The 11,984-nt window shown below is 40.8% G+C and overlaps 1 pseudogene; it reads left to right on the top strand.

Moving 5' to 3' along the window:
- The first annotated feature begins 4,148 nt into the window (after positions 1–4,148).
- Positions 4,149–4,996, top strand: LOC104873412 (annotated as a pseudogene).
- The last annotated feature ends 6,988 nt before the right edge of the window (positions 4,997–11,984 follow it).

The following is an 11,984-nucleotide window of genomic DNA, read 5'->3' as shown; positions in this document are numbered from 1 at the left end:
ACATGTTCAATCTGCAGCTTCCCCTCTTCTCCCCCTTGTTTTTCTCCCATGTGTAAATTAGGAATAATATTAATGCTCCACGAGGTTGTGAGCTATTGTGTGTAAGGTCCTCAATGTGCTGGCAGAAGAGCCACTCGGTAAATGTTGGGATGAATGGGGGAACTCTTCTCGGAGGTGCCAAGTGGCCCACAGTAAGCTGAGTCTTGGGTAACAATACAGGAGCACTGTATGAGTGAGTTTCCTGTTACAGCATAAAAAGTCACCACCAGCTTGGCAGCTTAAAGCAACAGAAACTTATTCTCTCAGTCCTAGAGGCCAGAAGCCTGAAATCAGTTTAACTGGGCCCAATTACGTTTTTAGCAGGGCCATTCCTCCTTCATTGTGTTCAAGGGGAGAATTCATGCCTTGCCTTTCCAGAGTTTTGTAACTGGTGGCATCCCTGGGCTGGTAGGATATTGTCTCTGTCTTCACATCACCTCCTCTTTGAATGTGGGTCACATCTCCCTCTGCTTCTCCTTTTTTTGTTGTTGTTGTTATTATTTTGAAACAAGGTCTCATTGCAATTTCAACTGGTCTTGAATTTGAGGCAATCCTCCTGCCGCGGCCTCCTTAGTGCTGAGATCACAGGCATGTGCCACCATGCTTGGCTTGCTTCTCACCTTTAAGGAGAATTTTTATTGCATTTGGGACCCACCTGAATAGTACACAATAATATCAAATTCTTAATCACATGTTCAAAGACTCTTTTTCCAAATAGGATAAACATTTACAGGTCCCAGAGATTAGGACCTGAACTTTAAAGGGCTGTTTTTCAGCCTAACAAGCCCATTAAGTATTTTTCAGGTCTGGGCCTTTCTCTGTTATGAAACTCAGCCTATCCTAATTTTTTTGTAGCTTATCTTTTTTTTCCTCCATTCAAAACTCTAGATTAGATAAAAGGTTTGCAGGGAGGATGGTACAAGGCTGCCTGGATTTGGTAATGATACATTTCAATGAGCAATATTGAAATGTTCATAATTGTCTTTATTCTTTATTTTATTTTCCTAGCTTGATGAAAATACATATTTCCGCACTGCCATGGAACAAATAAAACCATGATTTATGTTTTCATAATTCATGTGACTGATTTCATAGCTCTGCAATGAGAAAGAAACTTTTATTTTTATCCTCTGGAAAGCACTCGGGGGTATGTTGGTACATGCCTGAAATTCCGACTCAGGAGGCTAAGGGAGTAGGATCACAAGTTCAAGACCAGCCTGGGCTACAGGACAGAGAAGGAAGGAAGAAAGGAAGGGAGGGAGGGAGAGAGGGAGGGAAAGAAAGAGATAAAGGATCCTGAGGCTCAGTACTAGGCAAATAATAAAAGTTCCAATATAGTCAAGTCACAGCCCTTTCCCTTGCATCACTGGCAAATTTGTTAGAAAGACATCTATTGGAGAATATTTGGAATGACACAGTGGTTGAATCTAAATAGATAGAGCTTAGAGGGGACTTATAACATATCAGAATCTGAGGTCAGGGTCCTTGGACTCTGCTGAGTGGGGCAAGTCTTGAACTGGTAGTGAGTAGCCCTGGATTCTATTCATGGGTTAGCCAGTGTCTTTGTGATCTTGGACAAGCCACTTCCCCATTCGGGGACTCAGTTTCCTTATCTGGAAAATGAGTGACTTTACCTCTCAGCACAAGGAAAATATTGACAGAGCCATGCAGAGTTACTGCAAAAAAAATCAAAAAATAGAATCGCACACATATCAACTGCAGGAATCCCCCATAAGTGTAGTAGAATAAAACTGTAGGGCAACATTCTAAATGGGATGACTATTTGCTAACTGAACAAGGAGGAGAAAAGAAAAAGCAGACGGAAAGGAGGAGGATGAGGAGGGTGATGAGAGGGAGTGAGATAGGAGATTAGGGCACAGCAGAGCTGGCTGAGGACCTGTTCATCACAGCATCCCAGAACACATGCATAGAAAAGTTCCCAGAGCCCTGAAAGTGGATTTCTCATGAAGACTACAGCAGGTCAGGTCCAGGAACCCTGTACAAAAGAAAGACGAGAGCAGGTGCTCCATAGGATGTCCTAGACCTGATGTCAGCCTGAGACCTGGGATCCCAGCAACAACACCTCTCAGGACCCATATGTAGAAGTTCTGGGTTTCCTCAAGATTTGGACAGTAGAAAAAAAAAAGATTTGGACAGTAGAAGACAGATCTTGCTAGCATGGCTTTCCTCATGATATCCCGCTCTGCGTTGTCCAGGATGCACTTTTATCTCACTTTTTCCTCTTTTATTCAGCCCAAACTTGGTCTGCAGAGCCAGTTTCTCCCTCACTCTTCACTTAGACTTTTTCAAATAAACTTTGCCTCTACGTTTTTCTCATTTCATTCCATTCTTTGAGACAAGAAGCACCTGGAATTCGACTCCAGAAGGAGAGGCAAGCAAAACTGTCAAGCCATTTTCAGAAGCAGGCTACCTGGTAACAGTGTTTCACGGGCACCAACATCATTAAGCCTTATCACAGCTCTTTGAGGGAGTAGTATTATTACTATTTTACAGGTTTTAAAAAACTGAAGCACAGATTTTAAAAGCTGAAGAGTAGAAACATAATCAATATCTCTCACCCAGTAAACACTAAACTCAAGATTTGAATCCAGATATTCTCTACCTCCTTAATGAAAATAATGCCAAATATATTAATAAAAGGTAAGTACAAGTTGAGTGTGGTGATACATGTCTCTAATCCCACACTCAGGAGGCTGAGGCAGGAGGACTATCACAAGTTCAAGGCCAGCTAGGGCTACATAGCTCAAGGATAGCCTCAACTACAGAGCAAAACCCTGTCTCAAAAAAAAAAGCTAGTACAAAATTACAAAGTGGCATTCTGGTCAACTTGTACCACGTCCTCTAGCTGTAGCTTGATGTGATTCCAGGATCAACGTTCCCTTATTTTTTGCTGGAAAGACAGAAGAAAAAGTTCAATTCCTTGAGGTCAGAGCTAGATTCCCTTTGACCCAGAACACTTGCCGTTAGCAAGTGTCTGGGAATCCCTTTTCCAGCATGTAAAGGTCAGCAATTTCTGTCAACTCCCAGAGCAGAGCCTGCACATTACATACTTTCAGACTACCAAGAAATAATTAGTCTATTCCTGGGAAATTCTCCATGTGTTGCCTTGTTGAAATGTTTGCAATTCCCCTGTGCCCAGCATGTCTAAAAATTTAGCTCAATGACTCCCTGGTCAGAGACCCAGGCCATGTTTTTATAATGCTCATAATCCCTGTGAACTCAGACCTGTCACTAACTCTGCCACTGAAGTGTGTATTCAAAAATGAATAAAATGATATATTCTGTTATGTGTACTTTACCATATTCTTTTTTTAATTAAAAAAGGAAAAATAAATGGAAAGTGATACAACAAAACTGGGGTTTTCCATGCTGCAGACCACCTTTTTTAGAAATATCAATTTCTTTCAAAAGAGGAAGTGAGGGTGGGAGGATCCTTGCTTTGGTGGTGTCCAAAGTAGTTGCTTTCCCTGCCTGATTGATGATATAGAACTAGCCCTACCCCATTCCAGGCTGAGGGAAGGAAGAGATCAGTGTCCTAAGAGTTCTCCCCTCAAACCTAGAGCTCCCAAATTCTGCTCCTAGTTGAATGTGCCAGGTCAGGAGGCAAAAAGTATAGGGAAAAAATTTTATTGAGAACCATATAATATCCATTTGTTTTGCTATTTCTGCTATTACCATTTCAGAAAGTTCAGCTGGGTGGCTTTTGGTTTCTTCCACCTCACTTCCCCTTGGATTTGCCCTGGGCAAGTCGAGAGTGTTGGGTTGCATCTTGCTCCTGTGTTTTCTCATTTCTATTTCTTTGTTGCTGTTTATTTGTTTTCTGAGGCTTGTAAACTTCTCAGGGTAGGTAGATGTATTACCAGTATCCAGTCCTCTTAAGAAAATGACTACCTTTCAGAGCTGTCTTCTAGGTGTAGCTGGCTTTTGGCCTTTGAGTCCGTCCCAGGATCCTGCCTCTTCCATTTATTAAGGATAAAAGGTTGTGGCCTGTTTGGCCTAGCATCCAGTTATTTGCTACTGGGTTCTAGTATTGTTTATGACCCCCCTCCAGACTACCTAGGTAGTAGCATACAAGAAAGTTCAACAGAATGTCCTGGATTCCGCTGGGGAAAGTCCTCCTGAGGAACATCATCCGGTACACAGATGCTCACAGGAAGATCCAGGAAGAATCAGATACGTGGAAAATAAGAGAAATAGAGAAACAGATGGAGGATACTTACCAGGAAACCAAAAGGAAAATGTTACCCAGCAGTTCAAGTTGGATGTATAGTAATGAAGAAAATTAGAATACTAGAGGCCAAAGACTGAAATTTCTGGGGCACTGGAAGATGGTTTTCTTAAGGCTAACTACTGGAACAAGAAGTTTTATGATTATGAAGCTAACCTGCCAGACAGGTGTGGTCACAGCCATTAAAAGGAGTTATAACTTGAAGAGTTTGAAACAAATAAATGTCAGCAAGATATTACCAATGAGAAGAAAGCACTTCATCAGATAAAATTATCTACCCATGAATCCCTCAAACATAAGAAGTCAAAGAAGTCCCACAAAAAGAATTTTTTAAAAAGTCAAATAAAAAGACAGAAGAAAAGCAAGTAGGAAGAGGTAACAGCAGATTCCTCAAGTGAGTTCTCAGAAGAAACTGATGCTTCTAGTACCAGGAAAAGGAAACAATCACAGAAGCACAGGAAAAAAATCCAAAAAAATAGTCTCTCAAAAAACCTGCCTTATTTTTAGGGGCAAAAAGTCACACTTCCCAGTCAGATGATTCAGCATCCAGCAGTTTGGAAGAAAGTGAGGAAACAGACACTAAGAAAACCAAAAGGAAAAAGAGAGAGGAAAAAAAATCTATGTCCCTGTAGCTAACAATGAAATACCAAAAAAAGGACAAGCAAACCCACAAGTTGGAAACTAGCTACAGATGAAAGATATGCGTAGAGCTTGAAGGGTGACTAAATGGGAAAGAAACATTCTTGTTTCCCACTTGATTCTGGATATTTACAGCTTTTACACCTAGGGGTTTCTGCTAGCGGCTCCTTCAGCACAAGGGTCTGAGGTCGGAGCTGTTCTGCACCAGCTGTACATGTTCTGACAGACTCCTTATCTTCTGTCTTGGCCTGTTAAACTCGATCCCCTTTTGTTAATAAGGACTGAGCATTGTGTTATGAAGATTTCTTGAAGATATTATTTTTTGCAATTAATCACATTTAATGTAGAGTACATGTAGAGCAAATTAGAGGACCCAGAAAGCTGAACCCAGTATTGACCTGGGTACACCCCTTGGGATGTTGAATTCAGGGAAATTAAGAGCTGAGATCAAAGCCGGGCATGGTGGCACATGCCTGTAATCCCAGCACTTGGGAGGCTGAGGCAGGAGGGTTACTGTGAGTTTGAGACCATCCTGAGCTACATAGTGAGTTCCAGGTCAGTCTCAACTACATAGTGAGACCCTGTCTCAAAAAAACAAAACAATACCAAAAAAACAAAACAAAACAAACAAGAGCTGGGATCAAGAGGTGGATTGGAAGCAGTGCTACGTACAATAGACTAGGAAACAATATGCTGCTCTCTGTCGTTTATATAGACTGTGTCAAAACTGACTTGTCTTTGGCTTGGTGCTGTGACCTCCTGTGTTTTGATCTCACAGTTGGATCTAGTTTACTTAATGAGGAAATGGGTATAAGAACAAACTTTTTCCTTCCATGGTAGTATCCATGGACTACTGTTAAAAGGGACTAAGGTTTTCTCAAATTTTTCCATCGCCCTAACATCTGGTAATTGGATAGTAAATGATTTTGTAGTTCCATTGTTGTATACTGCTTAAATGGACTTGTGTTTCAAATTATTCCTTCAGTTGTCAGAGGTGACATCTATTAAATGAGAAGAATTAGGAGTTAGTTATGCTAATTATGTTCTGAAAGAGATTCAGAGAAATAGCCATCGAAATGTCTTTTTTGGAAGGAGGGAGCAATACTGGAGACTGAACCCAGGGCCTTACATATACTAGACAAGTGATCTACCACTGAGCTATACCTCCAACTGTGTTGTCCTACTTGTTCATTTATAATTCTATTCATGAATTTTATATTTTCCCTGAAACTTAGATGAATCAACTCCAAAATGAAACAAACTTCTCAGGGACATACACATATCCACTTTTTTCTAGTCTACTTTTGGATTGAAGTACCAAGCAGAGACCACATCTTTTCCCTTTACTATACTGAAACCCTGCTATGTTAATTCTTAAGGAACCAAAATATCACTGAAAGAAGGCTGGCCGAACACCAGTGAATTTTTCATTATGGGAGTAAAGATCAAGTGACATATGTTTGTTTTTTCCTGGTTGCCAACTTCATGAGCTGAGTAAAAAGCTTGGAAATCCAGATTTTTTAAAATCTTGATTCTGCAGCTAATTGGTAGAGTTCTAGAGCAAGTTAAGTTAATCTCCCTGGCCTTACTTTCCTTGTGTGTAATACAGAGATACTTCATGGTACTATGACAGTCAAAGACACCAGCGATAGAATACAACTGTGATGACATTCCATGAAGTGGTATTTCAATAGTTCTAAATTAGTTCTTTGTGGAACAGATTTCTAATAAATTGCTTGGTTTTAAATTTTTAAAAAAGATCACTTGAAAGCCAGGTGTGGTGGCACATGCCTGTAATCCCAGCACTCGAGAGGCTGAGGCAGGAAGATCGCTGTGAGTTTGAGACCAGCCTGGGCTACATAGTGAGTTCCAGGTCAGTCTCAACTACATAGTGAGACCCTGTCTCAAGAGACAAAAACAAAAACAAAACAAAACAAAAAGATCAATTGATCACAACTATGTTACCTTGGCTAAAATAGTACTTTCAGTAATAACAATAGCATCAAAAACAGACTGGAAAAGGGCTGGGGATTTAGCTCACTGGTTATGCTGCCTGCCCCGCAGTCACAAGGACCCAAGTTCGATCCCCAGTACCAAAAAAAAAAAAAAAAAACAGACTGGAAAATGACAAACTGTAATGATAATTTGCCACCTTTAATCCTAGGTATAAGATTTTTTATAGTTATATAATAAAATCTAAGACAAATTAGAAAATTACATACAGTAAATATTCAGTCAACAGAACAATTTTACCCTAAATGGAGAAAATGTAAAAGGGAGAAGAAAAAATAGACAAATAAAAGAAGAAAAGGCGAGTAGAAGTAAGGCTGAAAGAGAAAGGAAGATTACTCAAGCCTTGAAGAACTGGTGAAGAAGACAGGAGAGAATGAAAGAAGGAGAAAACAAAAATAAGAACAACAACAAAAAAAAACCCACTAAAAACAATGTCCACATCCACAAAAGTAAAAAAAAAAGAATTTAAAGACTAATAGCAAAGAAAAAAGAGAGAGGGATTTCTGTGTGATTTCAAGCTTGTAGTTATCTTCTGAGGTCTACAGTCTGAGTGTCCAATTCAAAGTGTGACTCTGCTCTCTGGTAACCAAGGGAGGCAATCTGAGTCCAGATCTGTGCTGGATAACCTCGGTAAGCCAGCAGTAAGATTAGGGCAGTTTTGAACTTTCAATTTCACAGAAATTCAGGCTGAACCTGGCCTCTGGTCACGGGGGTGGGGCTTGAATGGTTTAGTTTATAACACTCTGGGTGGCTCTTGCCGGTCTGACCATGGCTCTCACCCAGTCACTGTGGGGGTTTAACACCGGAAGCCCTTCTGCAGTTGCTCTGAGTCTCGGGTTCAGCTGGCCCTTCCCTAAAATGGCATCCAACCAGGCACTCTCTCGGGGGATAGGACAAATGCTTGGTCTCACCTTGTACTTCACATTGGAGTGCATGGAGTCCACTGCTCCGTTCCGCAGTGCATTTCTCCCTGAAGTCCTCTGGAGTTGCCTGCTTTCACTGTATCTCTGTAGATTCAATATTCCTTTCTCTTCCCGTGCTCCAGGAGCCAGGGAGAAAGTGCAGATTGTTCCTTCCTTTTTCCTTCTTTTTTCCCTTTAGATTCTTCCTGGGTCCCAAGGACCCAAGTCCCTCCTTCTTTTCTTCCTCAAGTTGTTATTTTCCAGTGTCTGGATTCCAAATCCTGGAGAGGTTGATTGATTTACTGCTGCTTAGTTCTCTGCCATTTTCCTCCACAATGAGAAGCTTATAATAATATTAGTAGCTATTCAACTAAACTGTGTATTGCTAAGAAAAATGGTCCGAAAGGAAAAATGGTCCAAAACATGTGACTAAGGTAAAGAGATGGTTGTGTGATGTTTCAATGTCATGATGTAATTGATGAGCAAGTCTGCTTAACAGTCATCCGTCTCTGAAGAAAAATATAACACCACTTACACAACTAGTGAAAGCTTGGCTATTACAGTTTTGTAAAGTAATGAGGTGTGGCAATTTCCTTTTCTGTAGTAGAGAAGAGAATCCCAATGGTTATGGTTTTATAGCCCTGTATAACAAGATTATTAAACAAAATGATACTAACTCGTTTTGCATTCAATTTAACAATCTTGTTTCATAATTTTTATTTCCCATGACTATAAACATCCCAGCTTTTATATTGTTGTGTTATCCTGCTAGTCCCTTCATTGAGTTAGATGGAAAGTTGACCCATACTTACTATTTTATGAGAAACGTATTTTTAACATGCTGAGAATTATCCTTGACACAAAGTGTCAGACCTTGGTTTAAGTAATGCATAGACCCATGATATCCCTTGAGATAGTTGTATCCTCATTTTTCAGATGAGAAAGCAGAGGCTCAAAAAACTAAGACAGGGCTGGGGATTTAGTTCAGAGGTGCTGCCACCTGCCTCACAAGCGCAAGGTCCTGAGTTCAGTTCCCAGTACCAAAAAACAAACAAACAAACAAAAACTAAGAGAATTTACTTAATGACAGTTTTATGCCAAGAGATTTGCTAATCAGTGTTTTTCTCCTTCCCTAGAAATCCTGTTTATTCACTGATTCGAAAAACATCTCTTGAGCACTTACTATGCCAGATATTCTGCTAAACTGCCATGACAGAAGTGTTCATCCTGTTCCTTTTTCACATAGCTTTGGCGCGAGCAGATGCATAAATAAATGTGAAAAGGTATGGCTTCTGATGGGGGAAAGAGGGGGCTGTAGTAAGACAGAGGGATTTCTAACCTAGACTTGTGGGCATGAGTTCGGGAAAAGTTCCTGGAGTAGGTGGCACATAAATAAATAGGAGTTTACTGGGCCCAACATGCAAGCAAGAGTAAACTCAAGATACATCTTTACCCATGTGAGCTGGTGCATGCCTTTAATCCCAGCACTCTGAGTGGCTGAGACAGGAGGACAAAAGTTCAAACTCGGCTTGGGCAAGACCTGGTCTCAAAATAAAAAAGACTGGGGATGTAGCTCAAAACAAAGCCCGAGTTCAGTTCCCAGGGCTGGTCTATTAGTTTCTCATTGCTGAGATACGATACTTGACACCCCAAATTTAAAGCAGAAATTTAATTTGACTCATGGTTTCAGGGGATTCAGTCCGTGGTCGGCTGGCTGCAAGGCAGGAACATCATGGCAGAAGGGTGCCTAGTAGAACAAAGCCGCTCAGTTCATGGGAGCCAGGAAGCAGAGTAAGGGAACAGTGCCAGAGTGGAAGGGACAAGGGTCCACACATAGGCCCAAAGGCCATGTGTCCGTGACCCACCCAGACACACCCATAGAAGATGCGCTCCACCAGCCCTCTGGGTAGATCCCAAGGCCAGTCAAGTTGACATTCTAGCCTAACTGCCACTGCTGGGGATGTAGCTCAGTGGTACAGCATTGCCTAGCACGCAAAGGCCTGTACTTGATCCCCAGTATCCCAAGGGAAAAAAAAAAAAAAGATAAAGACTCGATTCCTTAGTGTAGGATGAAAAGCTCCTTATTTGCTTACCTTGCCTCTTCATATCACTTCTCCCTCCCTGCCACCTGTTTGAACACATGTAAGTACTTCTGCGGCATGTTAAAGTCTTACTCTACTCCTGTTCTATTCTTTTGCACCATCTTCTCCACTCAGCTGAAACAATTTCCCTCGCCGTCACTCCTACTTGTCCCTCGTGACTTAACTTAGGCATCGCCTTCTCTGAGAAGCCTTCTCTGACCCCAAGCTAAATTGGAGGACTCCCCTCTCCCCAGATGTCCCCCACATCCCTCAGCCCTGTCTTCTAGCTCCCTAACCCTCTATCTTAATATTTATCACGTTTCATTATCATTGTCTGCTTACTTGTCTTTCTCCCCTACTCAACGGACTGCTCCCTGGTGAAAAATCTTATCTGCTTCAGATCCTGGTACTTAGCAAGTGCTCAGTAAATGCCCACTGAATAAAAGAGTGAGGCAGCATACAAAAAGCTTTAGAGAAAACAGAAGAGAAGCGGCAACTTTCAGAAGCCCTTAAATAATTTGTGAGCCCTTCAGATCAGCAAAGGCAGAGTGTACCTGAGCGTGGTGGTGCACACCTGTAATCCCAGCACTCAGGAGGCCGAGGCAGGAAGATGGTCATGAGTTCAAGGCTAGCCTGAGCTGCATAGTGAAAAAAAAAGAACAAACTTAAAACAGAGAGTATAGTGGCCACTGCTGTGGACTAAGCTAACAAAAGGGTCTAGAGGTGTCCTGAGTGACTCTTTCACATTATCTCGTTTCATTCTCACAGTAACTCTACGAGGCAGGTGCTATTTCTCTTCCTATGTTATTGATGATCTCAGAAAAGCCAATGGGCAGGCCCTAAACCTCTCAGGCAGCATCCAAACAAGCTTTGAAGGCGTGCACTGGACTTGGAGAGGACTAGAGAACTGTAGGAGCTTCATTAAATAGAAGAAAATATGTGTAAAGGGGTAATACATTACCTCATGAAAAAGTTATTTAATGTTAGCAACGCAAGATAAATTTACTACTAGAAACTTAATGCATTGGTCCTATTACTGCCTTTAAAATAGAAACCCCCTATGATCATCTCATTCGATAAAATTGTGATTTGAAAAACTCAAAACATTTATCTGTTTTTTGAGACAGGGTCTCTCTAAGTAGATCAGGCTGACCTTGAACTCACTTTGTAGTTCCAGGTGGCCTTAAACTCACTATGTAGCCCAGTCTGGTCTTAAACTCACAGTGATCCTCCCGCCTCAGCCTTCCAGAGCACAGGGATTACAGGCCTGTGCCACCATGTGCAGTTGAAAAACTCAAAACATGTATGGAAAAAACTCTCCAAACTAAAACTAAACTGAATCTTTCTTAATCTGACAAAAGGGTGTATATAAACCCATAGGGCAAGTGTCACATTTAATAGTCAAGCATTGAATGCTTTCCTTTTTAAACCAGAACAATAAGATATTCTCTAATTATTCTCTTCCACAATCAAATAAAATATCTGTATTTCTATATAACATTGTACTAAAGATTATAACAAAAACAATAAGAAAAAGAAATAGTATAGGAGAAATACATTATCTACTAGTTTTGCTTGTGAATAAAGACAATTCAAAAGAATCTACACATAATGATTAGACTAAATAAAAGAATTCACTAAGGTTACAAGATATAAAGTTAATGCAATAAGATTATTAGACTTTGTTTCTTTCCTTTTTTCCTTGATTATCAGCATTTTTATCTACTACCAATAAGCAATTAGAACTTGAGTGGGGTTTTGGTGTTTGTTTTAGGGCTACTGGGGATTGAACCTGTTACTGGGTTATGGGATGTTGGAGTCTCCTTCTGGTGGTGGTTTTTAGGTTCTTTCTGTCCTGACCAAACAGTGGGTAAAGATAAGTACAAACAGTAATAAAGTTCTGCTAGGGTAGGGAAAGAAACAGGCTCTGCAGGTGGGAGTTTAGGCCAAATAAAAGTAGGAAAAGAAATATACCCTACAGCGTGACGACCGACCGCCAGGCAAAAGAGAACACAGTGGCAAAAATTCAACATGGATTTTTTTTTTTTTTTTTTTTTTTAT

Source organism: Fukomys damarensis, unplaced genomic scaffold (assembly GCF_012274545.1).
Source record: "Fukomys damarensis isolate Sample0158 unplaced genomic scaffold, DMR_v1.0_HiC HiC_scaffold_22, whole genome shotgun sequence".
NCBI lineage: Eukaryota > Metazoa > Chordata > Mammalia > Rodentia > Bathyergidae > Fukomys > Fukomys damarensis.
Note: the sequence above shows the minus strand (reverse complement) of the source record. Positions and strands in the feature narration are given on the sequence as shown.